The sequence below is a fragment of the Hibiscus syriacus genome, unplaced genomic scaffold, assembly GCF_006381635.1.
Source record: "Hibiscus syriacus cultivar Baekdansim isolate YM2019G1 unplaced genomic scaffold, ASM638163v2 tig00111843_pilon, whole genome shotgun sequence".
Classification (NCBI taxonomy): domain Eukaryota; kingdom Viridiplantae; phylum Streptophyta; class Magnoliopsida; order Malvales; family Malvaceae; genus Hibiscus; species Hibiscus syriacus.
This window is the reverse complement of record NW_024063198.1, coordinates 1,069,362-1,080,408: the sequence shown is the minus strand read 5'-3', so window position 1 is coordinate 1,080,408 and position 11,047 is coordinate 1,069,362. Positions and strand designations below refer to the sequence as shown.

Genomic DNA, 11,047 nt, shown 5'->3' with positions numbered 1-11,047 from the left:
TTTTAATAGTTGGAAGACTCAACAAAACAATACCCTATAGTTGAAATTATTATGAATAACCGGATGATCATTTTATAACTTTTAATAGTTGGAAGATTCAACAAAACAATGCCCCATAATTAAAAATTATTTTATAACTTTCAATAGTCTGAAAACTCAACAAAACAACACCCTATAATCAGAGGATTATTTGTATACTTTACCCATTTTTTATAATGTTATACACATGTAACAATTCATCAAGTAATAGAACTTTGTGTGGAGACGTCACTAACGGGTGTCCAATATGTGTACATCTTTATCTACTCCTTTAACGTAAAATCATTTTTTTTTTGTAATCTTACATTATATAATTTTATTTTTTAATCGTAAAATGATTTTATTCTATTTTTTGATTAAGCGTATTTCAAATGTACAAATGTCACTAACGGGTGTCCAATATGTGTACATCTTTATCTACTCCTTAACGTAAATCATTTTTTTTGTAATCTTACATTATATAATTTTATTTTTTAATCGTAAAATGATTTTATTCTATTTTTTGATTAAGCGTATTTCAAATGTACAAATGTTTATGAATATACCCTTGTCAGGTGTTTGAGACAGTTCTCTGCAAAACAGGCAAAAGAAAATACCATATAAGCTGACAGTTTGGTTAGGTCCTGGGAAACGCATATACATTGAGCCCCTCAGCCATGTGAAGGGTGAACATGGTTCGATACGTATCCTCCTTCGACTCATCGATAAGCCGGAATCGGAAGAAGTAAAGGAGAACGGCAGCCATGATTTTCATTAGACGGTATGCAAATTCCTTCCCCAGACAGATGCGAGGCCCGGCCTGAAATGCGGGAACTTAAAAGGGCTCTCCGGCTGGAAATGGCCATTACTGTCGAGCAGGGATTCAAATAGCAGAAAGCAAAAGAGATTGCGTCTGTTATTTTGCGGTCACGCCGCCGTCCGAAACCGAAATTGTTGAGTTTAGCTGTGGGTAACGGATTCATGCCGGTAACGGTCCATCGTGCCTACAATTTAACGGGATAACGGTGGATAGCGCCGATAATGAAACGCTATCGTCGTTTTTTAACCGTTACTGAAAAAACACTAAAATTCTCACCCAAAAAAACAAAGATCTAATCGGAAAAGACTCACCATCAGAAAAATGTAAAAAAGCTGAAATTATCACTCAAAAAAGCTCTTAAACTCTAAAAAAATTAAAAAACACATCATCGGGTAAGACTCACTGGTCACCGGTCATCAAGACAAAGATCAAATCGAGAAGGGAACAAGCTGACAAAACAAAGCTATTGGAGAAAATATTTAGTCTTATGAGCTTCGTGCCGGTGAAAAATATGTTAGAGTATGCTCCTGAGCTCCTATAAAAAATGAAAGGTTAAACTTGAAAGTGGGAAGGGATATAAAAGTTGGAGAGAATTATATTAAGATATTAAATAGCTTCCGGTAATTTCTTTTGTTTTTATGTTTGATTTTTAATTCAAAAACAATAAGTATATTGTTTTGGGCCGTCTACTTCTATTTCCCATTTTCTTTTCTTTTTTTAATTTTTTAATTAAATTCTTAAATATTTTTAGGGATATATTATTTTATCATCCCTCCAATATTTTAAAATTTATAATATAATCTTTATTTTAGAATATAAACTTTAGTTTTTATGTAATTTAATCCTAAGTTTGTGTTCTTTAAGTTTATACTTTTATTTTAATTATATTCAATTTAGTCGTGTTGCGGCTTTAATTATTATACATCATAGTTTTATGTTCTTACTTTAATGATTGAATATATTATTTCTTTTAAATAATAATGTATTCACAATGTCATCAACTCATCATTAATTATCTTACCTTATCATCGGATTTTTAAAGTCTTCTATTTGGTTAAACTATATTATATTTATGTCATTTTCGTTTAGAAAACATTCTAAAGATATTAAAAATGATTCATTATAATTATAATTATAATTATAATTGTCGTAACCGGTTTTCGTCCGGGCACGAAATATTTACTTGACGGGAAAAGTGATGTGAATAAATGGTTTTGAAAATAATTTGGGAGTCGCCATCGGCCTTTTGGTCAGGTAGGTCGAATACCTAAAAAATATCTTTTAAAAGAGTTTTTAAGGAAAACACAATTAAAAGATAAAACTGATCTGCGTTTAACCAAAAAATTCGTTCTTTTTAATAATAAAAAGGGATTCGTGGTCGGTTACGTTTAGGGAAGGATTAGCATCCCAACGCCCAAATTGGTACTTTTTTAATTATAAATTGTCTTATTATTAAAAATATTAAAAATTTAAAATATATTTAATTTATAATCCTATTATTTCAAAATTATAAAAATATTTATTTAAAAAATATCAGAAAAGGACTTCTAGGTGCCTTAAGACAGCTCTTTCTTGATATTGATTAATTTACATAAAATTAAATAATAATTTTTTATAATATTAATTTTAAAATACCAGAATAGGACATCCAGTTGTATTAAGACTGTCCTTTTCTTCGATATTGAAAAATAAATATTAAAATAATTTATTTGAAATAAATATTTATTTATTATATATATTTATGACTATAAAATATTTAAATAAATAACAAGTAAAATTAAAACAATAAAAATACAACTAGAACGATAACTTAAAATAATGAAAATAGTAAAATAAATGACTAAATTATAGTAAAAATAAAATTAAAACCTAATTCATAATTAATCAAAATATTAGGATTAAACATGCTATTTCTTTATTTTATTTATTTAGTGACTAAATAAAATTATCTAAAATTCGGATATTATAATAAATAAATTAAAAATATAAACTAGGATTAAATATTTTATTAAAATTAAGGGATTAATTATGTTATTATCCTAAATATATTATTTTAATCAAAGGACTAAAATAAATAAAATTAAAATTTCGAGATCAAATTAAAAGTATTATGAATTCGATTTAATGACTAAAATGTAAGTTTACAAGTTCGGAGGACGGCGGAAAGGATTTAACTATTTTTTAATTACGCGCATAGTCCTTCCCGAAACGACGTCGTTCGGGAAGGCCTATAAAAGGTCCAAAACGGCTGGCCCGAAGGGCCAGCCTTCATTTCATTTTTTTCTTTCTCTCTCAAGCAAGAGAGCTCTGGCCTCTCTCTAGCTTCCCTCATCGGAGGGAAGCCGGTCACCTGACGGCAACCGTCTGCCGCCGTGACCGTCACCACCGGCCACCGCATCCGGTGGCCGAAAATTTTATTTTATACTATTGGGTAGATCGGGACCGTCCTAAGGACGGTTCCGGCGTATTTTCTCCTAAATAGCTCAATCGTAGCAAATCCAAAGAAATACCTTCGGTATTTCGAAGGTTTTGGTGAGATCCGGTGGTCGGGCTTCCTCGGTGATTTTCTCTTCTTCCTTTTTCTTTCTTTTCTGTCTCTTTGCTGCGTTGTTGTTGAGATCGTGGTAGTGTTTTGTTTTTTTGTATTTCTCTTCTCTCTGTATTTTGTCTCTCTTTTCTCTGTCTCCGTCCTTTTTTTTTCTTGCAGGTTCGGGTGGTGGCTTTTATAGCCACCACCGGTGTGGTCATCGGACCGGTCCGAAGAGTGGGTTTCGGTGAGTCACCGGACTACCAGTGGTGACTCACCCCTTAGCCATGGCGTGGACGGCTGGCGTTGGAGCTTCTGGAGCCTTCGGTTGGGACGTGGCAGCGGTGGAGGCAGAGGCGGCTGGAGGCAGAGGCGGCTGGATTAGAGGCGGCTAGGGATTAGGGTTAGGAAACCCTAACTGAAACCCTAAATGTTTTGGGTTTCAGTTTGGTTTGGGCTGGATATTTGGATTATAATTTTATAATATTTAATGTATTTAATAATAATAATAATATTTATAATAATAATAATAATAATATTATAATAATAATAATAATTATAATTATAATTATAATAATAATAAATTAATAGGTAAAAAATTAGTATATTCAGTGCCCCTCTTTGCTCATTCTTGTATTAACAAGAATAGGGCAAAGATGAAAAGATAATAAATTTTTTTATCCATTTGGCTTTACTTGATTATGCATGGAGATGTTGAATAACTTCTTCTCTTTCTTTCAAATGAGTTCTTCTCATTATGAACTTTCCACTGGGGATGATGTTGACCTCTTTCTTTTTGTGATAGAGTCATTCAAAAGGTTGAATAAGCTCTTGATGAGTTCTTCTCATTATGAACTTCTTCATCCTTCGCTTTTGATGAGTTCTTCTCATTATGAACTTCTTCATCCTTCTTTCGATGAGTTCTTCTCATTATGAACTTTCTCTAGAAAAGGCTGATGCTAATCTATCTCCTTCTGTGATAGAATTATGCAAAAAGTTGAACAAGCTCTTCTTATTATGAACTTCTTCTTCTTCAGATGACGAGTTCTTCTCATTATGAACTCTACCTGGCAATGTTAATCCATCAAATGATGAATTTAAACAAAAGGTTGAACAAATTTCTCATTATGAACTTATTCTTCCTTCTTCAGATGAGTTCTTCTCATTATGAACTTTCTGGGAAAAGCTGATCCATCAAATGATGGATTTAAACAAAAGGTTGAACAAATTCTTCTCATTATGAACTTCTTCCTTCTTCAGATGAGTTCTTCTTATTATGAACTTCCTCTGGAAAAGATAATCCATCAATTGATGAATTCAAGTAAAAGGTTGAACAAGTTCTTCTCATTATGAACTTTCTCTTCATTCTTCAGATGAGTTCTTCTCATTATGAACTTTCTCTGGAAAAGCTGATCCATCAAGTGATGAATTCAGGCAAAAGGTTGAACAAATTCTTCTCATTATGAACTTTTTCTTCCTTCTTCAGATGAGTTCTTCTCATTATGAACTTTCTCTGGAAATGTCAATCCATCAAATGATAGATTTGAATCTTTGCTAAAATCTTTGAACTTCCTGTTAAAAATTCAACATAGATGAAAATGAATGAAAATGCACCTATTTTTGCAAACACCTAAATATGATGCATGAATGTTAAGTTATTTGATTTCAGATTGGTGAATTGAGTATTTCTTCAATTGTAAAAACCCAATAGATCTTTCTTCTTCAAATCAGAGAATCTATCATCTTTGACAAATGTAGATGTAGATATAATGTCACAAAATCTCTTGAGAATAAAACTCAATAGTATGGGCTCTTGAAAAGCTTGCATTCAGGCAACATGTTGATTCTGATAACAATTCATCTGATTATGAAGTGTCCTTTCAAGATGATTTCACAGATATCGATAGTTCTTCTAATACCGAGAAATCTTGAATTCTGATTCTGATGAGGAGAATAAACTGTTATACTTGACAAAAATGGGATTCTCAGGGGCTGAAACTTCAATAGCCATGTAGAGACGTGGTCCAGATTCATCAATTGCAAAATTGATAGATTTTATATGTGCTGTTCAAATGACTAAAGATGCTGACGCACTTCTTCCGATAAAAGATGGGAAGCCATTATGCAATGATCCCAGTTATAAGCAAAGACGAAACTTGTGCTATGATTTTTGGGAAAGGAATAAGCAAAGAAGCTTGAAAAGAAACTTCTTAATGAAGACGATCATGCAGTTCATCTTTTAATTCCAATGATTGGTTCAGTAGTTCTTACCAAACCAGATCAGATAACTCAAAGAACACTTCCAGAAGATGCTATGAGCACATTCATCTTTTAAATTCAATGATTGGTTATGCCAAACCAGATCAGATAACTCAAAGAACACTTCCAGAAGATGCTATTGGCAAATTCATCTTTCAAATTCAATGATTGGTTCTGCCAAACCAGATCAGATAACTCAAAGAACACTTCCAGAAGACGCTATTGGCAAATTCATCTTTCGGTTAATGTTTGGATTAGGATATCACAATGCTTATTTGATGTAGAGCCAGAATTTGTAGATTCGAAGCATTTCCATGCTACTACACTGAAAAGGGCTATATTCATAATTCTGCCAATTAAGAACAGATTTTCTCTTATTCTGCTCCTCCATGTGATGCTTTTCCATTGACAAAGAAATGATGGCCTTCCTGGGATCCAAGAACAAAGTTGAACTGTTTATAAACATGTACAGGAAGTGCCAAATTGACAGAAAGGATCTGTAAGGTTCTTGAAGCTTATGACAATGAGCCACCTTCGAGTGTCCAGAAGTATGTTCTTAATGAGTGCTGAAAATGGAATCTAGTATGGGTTGGAAGGAATAACGTTGCTCCACTTGAACCTGATGAGGTGGAAATGCTTCTTGGTTTCCTTAAAAACCATACACAAGGATCTGTATAGAAACATGTTTCCCAGTGATATCAATGTCTTGTTTCTTTTTGCTGGAATCAGTGCTGCAAAGATCGCCTTCTACTGTCTTATTATATCTTTGAAAACAGAGGTGCAAGAACTGAATGGTGATCGGTTGGAGCAATTGATGAGTAGATTTGGCGGATTCGACCTTGTTGTCAGTAGCATCCCGTGTAATAATCTTGATGTTCATGGCTTTAAGATGGTGATGATTTGCTTACTTTGTATTCCATGTATTTAAAAGTATTAACATAAAGTGATATTCAGAAATCTTTAAATTATTTCAAAATTATGTTAATTCATATAAAAGAATAAATTGAATTTTCAAAATTAAATTGAATCTCAAATAAAATGAACTTGAAATAGATAGAATTGTATTCAAAGTTATGGCAAGCATAAGAATGATAAAAATTCAAATGTCTCAACAAATTATAAGCATAAGTATTTCTAAATTAATCACATTGACACAATTTAGAGAAATGATGTAAGCTTTTGTCTGGAAGATCTCAAACGTTGTCGAAATGCTTGTAGATGTGAAGTTTCTTCCAAACTGTCAAAATCTTAAGAGGGTTCAATTGCCAGATGCCTAATATCAACATGCATTTGAGCCGCCTTTTCAGGTTTTCAACTCAAATCCTTCATTTGGTTACAAGATGTCCTTTGCGAGTTTTCACCTTGACCCCCCTTTTTCTTCTTTTTTCTCTTTTTCTTTCTTTTTCTTTTTCTTTTTTTTTTCCTTCAAGCATAATATTTCTTGACATAATCCGAGTTTATTGGATTTCTCAGAATTTTTCCATCCATTTCTGCCAAGATCAATGCTCCTCCGAAAAAGGCCTTTTTTACAACGTATGGCCCTTCCCAATTAGGCATCCATTTCCCACGGAAATCTTTATGTATATGCAAGATCTTTTTTAGTACTAGATCACCCTCTTGGAATTCTCTTGGATGTACTTTTTTGTCATGAGACTTCATCATCCGTTTTTTGATACATCTGTCCATGGCAAATAGCTTTCAATCTTTTCTCCTCAATAAGGTTCAATTGATCAAATCTAGCTTGGATCCATTCAGATTCATCCAATTTTATTTCTCTCAATATTCGAAGCGATGGAATCTCAACTTCAATTGGTAAGACTGCTTCCATTCCGTAGACTAAAGAAAAAGGCGTTGCCCCAGTAGATGTTCGAACAGTAGTTCAGTATGCATATAGAGCAAAAGGTAACTTCTCGTGCCAATCTTTGTAAGTTTCAGTGGTCTTTGTAATGATTCTTTTGATGTTCTTATTTGCTGCTTCAACTGCCCCATTCATCTTTGGACGATATGCCACTGAGTTTGAATGTTTGATCTTAAACTGCGCACAAAGTTCGGTCATCATTTTGTTGTTCAGGTTCAGAGCATTATCTGTAATGATCCTTTCTGGTAGGCCATACCGGCAAACTATCTCTTTCTTTATGAATTTGCAGACTGTGGACCTCTTAATATTGGTATATGAAGCAGCTTCGACCCATTTGGTAAAATAATCAATTGCCACAAGGATGAAGCAATGTCCATTCGATGCTTTTGGTGTGATTGCTCCAATGACATCTATTCCCCACATAGAAAATGGCCAGGGTGCTGTCATTACATGTAAAGGAGATGGGGGTACATGAATCTTGTATGCATATATCTGGCATTTATGACATTTCTTTGCATAATCAATGCAATCTGTGTACATGGTAGCCCAATAGTATCCATATCTCATTATTTTTCTGGCCATGGAAAGACCATTTGCATGTGTTCCACATATTCCACTGTGTACTTCTTCAATGACGTTTCGAGCTTCGCTGGTATTTAAACATCTCAATAGCATTTGATCATTGCTTCTTCTATACAATCTCTCCATCAAGAAAATATCCAGCAGCCATTCTTCTCAAGGTTCTTTTATCAATTTCTGATGCATTTGGTGGATAACTTTGATTTTTGATATATTGCAGAATATCATGATACCATGGTTTACCATCTACCTCTTCTTCCACACTATAACAATGTGCAGGAATTTCATAAACTTGCATTTTGATTGGCATCATATCAACTTTCTTAGTTGCTTGAAACATAGCAGCTAATGTAGCCAAAGCATCTGCCATTTGATTTTCTTCTCGAGGGAGATAATTGAAGGTAACTCTCTCAAATTCTTTCACTAATTCGAGGGTAAATTTCGGTATTCCAACAATTTGGGATCTTTTGTTTCCCATTCTCCTCGCAATTGATACACTACTAAAGATGAATCTCCATATATCTTGATACATTTGATTTTCTTTCTATAGCTGCTTTCAATCCCATGACACAAGCTTCATATTCCGCCATATTATTGGTGCAAAAGAACTCCAGTCTACTTGTAAAGGGATAATAAACATTTTCGGGAGAAATTAACACTGCTCCGATTCCTCGTCCCAAAGCATTGGATGCTCCGTCAAAGTAAAGCTTCCAAGTTGCAAATGCATCATTTGTTTTGACTTCTTCATTCATGGATATGCACAACAAATCTTCATCGGGAAAATTAAAGTTCAAAGACTGATAATCATTTGATACACGACTGGCCAGAAAATCAGCTATTACACTTCCTTTTATTGCTTTTTGGTTTACATATACAATATCAAACTCAGATAATAACATCTGCCATCTAGCCATTCTGCCTGTCAAAGCTGGTGATTCCATTAAGAATTTCAAAGGATCAAGTTTTGATATCAACCAAGTAGTATGGTATAACATATATTGTCTGAGTCTTCGAGTAGCCACACCAAGGCACAACATTTTTGTATTGGTGGATATCGAATTTCACAATCAGTAAATTTCTTGCTCAGATAATAAATAGCTTTTTCTTTTCTTCCAGATTCATCATGTTGTCCTAGTACACATCCCATCGAATTTTCGAAGACCGTCAAGTAAAGAATTAATGGTCTATCAGGCATTGGTGATACTAAAATTGGGGCATTGGATAAATATTTCTTAATAATATCCAAAGTTTCCTGACATTCTTCATTCCAGACTTCAGGATTGTTCTTTCGAAGTAATTTGAACACTGGATCACATTTGTCAGTTAATTGAGAAATGAACCGAGATATATAATTTAATCTTCCCAAAAAGCCTCGAACTTCTTTTTTTGTATTGGGTGGTGGAAGATCTTGAATTGCTTTTACTTTATCTGGATCGATCTCGATTCCTTTTTTGCTGACCACAAATCCCAAAAGTTTTCCAGAAGTTACCCCGAAAGTGCATTTTGCGGGGTTGAGCTTTAATTGATATTTCCTCAATCTCTGGAAAAGCTTTCTCAGATTTTGAATATGTTCTTCTTCAGTTCGGGATTTGGCAATCATGTCATCTACATACTTTCAATCTCTTTGTGCATCATGTCATGAAACAAAGTTACCATGGCTCTTTGATACGTTGCCCCTGCATTTTTCAATCCAAATGCATCACTTTATAACAGAATGTGCCCCACATGGTTATAAATGTTGTTTTTTCCATGTCTTCAGGATTCATTTTTATCTGATTATATCCTGAAAAGCCATCCATAAATGAAACCATGCGTGTCCTGCAGTATTGTCTACCAATGTGTCTATGTGGGGTAATGGAAAGCTATCTTTCGGACTAGCTTTGTTGAGATCTCTGTAATCCACACACATTCGAACTTTTCCATTTTCTTCGGTACGGGAACAATGTTGGCTACCCATTCTGGGTATTTAGCTGCCTGGAGGAAACCTGCATTGATCTGTTTCATCACTTCCTCTTTGATTTGCAACAACATTTCTGGCCTCATTCGTCTGAGCTTTTGTTGGACCGGTTTATATTCTGGATTGATTGGAAGCTTGTGTATCACTATATCTGTGCTTAAACCAGGCATATCTTGATAAGACCAGGCAAAGATATCTTTGAACTCTTGAAGGAGATTTATCAATTCTTGTTTTATCTGGATTGTCAGAGTAGTACCAATTTTCACCTCTTTTATTTCTTCATCTGTTCCCAAATTCACAGTCTCAATCTCTTCTTTGTGGGTAGAATTTGTTTGTCTTCTTTTTCTACCAATCTTAATAGTCAGTAGGAACATCACATTCCAGTTCATCCTCACACCCATTGATTTCTTCCAGACATATAGGCTGCTCTAAATTTATCACTGGATTAAATTTAGGAATAAACATGCTATTAACACGGTGACACCTGCAAATTTAAGTCGGACATATTTCCGAAAGAATATAGTAAATTTATGAAATAAATGTAAAAATGTAAGAAAATGTAAAGAATGATTGCCATATGAAAATTTTAAAGAAAATTTCTTATATTTAACATAATTTCTTTTACAAGATACAAAGTTTTCATATTTTTGAGCTAAACATAAAGGTTAGTTCTGAATATTACTCTGCGTTAATATTAAAAACTATAGGAAGATCTTCAGTGGTCCAATTGTTGAGTGTTTCTCCAGGAAAACATGGGCGAATTCTATCCAAGTATTTGCCAGTCTTGTTGTCATTCATGATCATGTTGATAAATAATCCATTCATAGCTTCTTCAACTATGTCTTGATCTTTCATCAACTTTTCTTCTTTAAAAGCTTCAACAAGCTGCTGTTCTACATTAATTGTTCCCCCTGATCTGAATGTAGTCTTCAACTGTGGGAAAAACATGTGTTCCCAAAGGATTTCTTTCCCTTTCAACCTTGCCTTTCTGTCTTCACATCTTCTTTTCATCTTTTGTTCTTTTGCTGA

General features: G+C 33.7%; 1 pseudogene; it reads right to left on the bottom strand.

Annotated features, from left to right (window-relative positions):
- Positions 1-647: 647 nt before the first annotated feature.
- Positions 648-11,047, bottom strand: part of LOC120172169 — a 28,598-nt pseudogene continuing 18,198 nt past the window's right edge.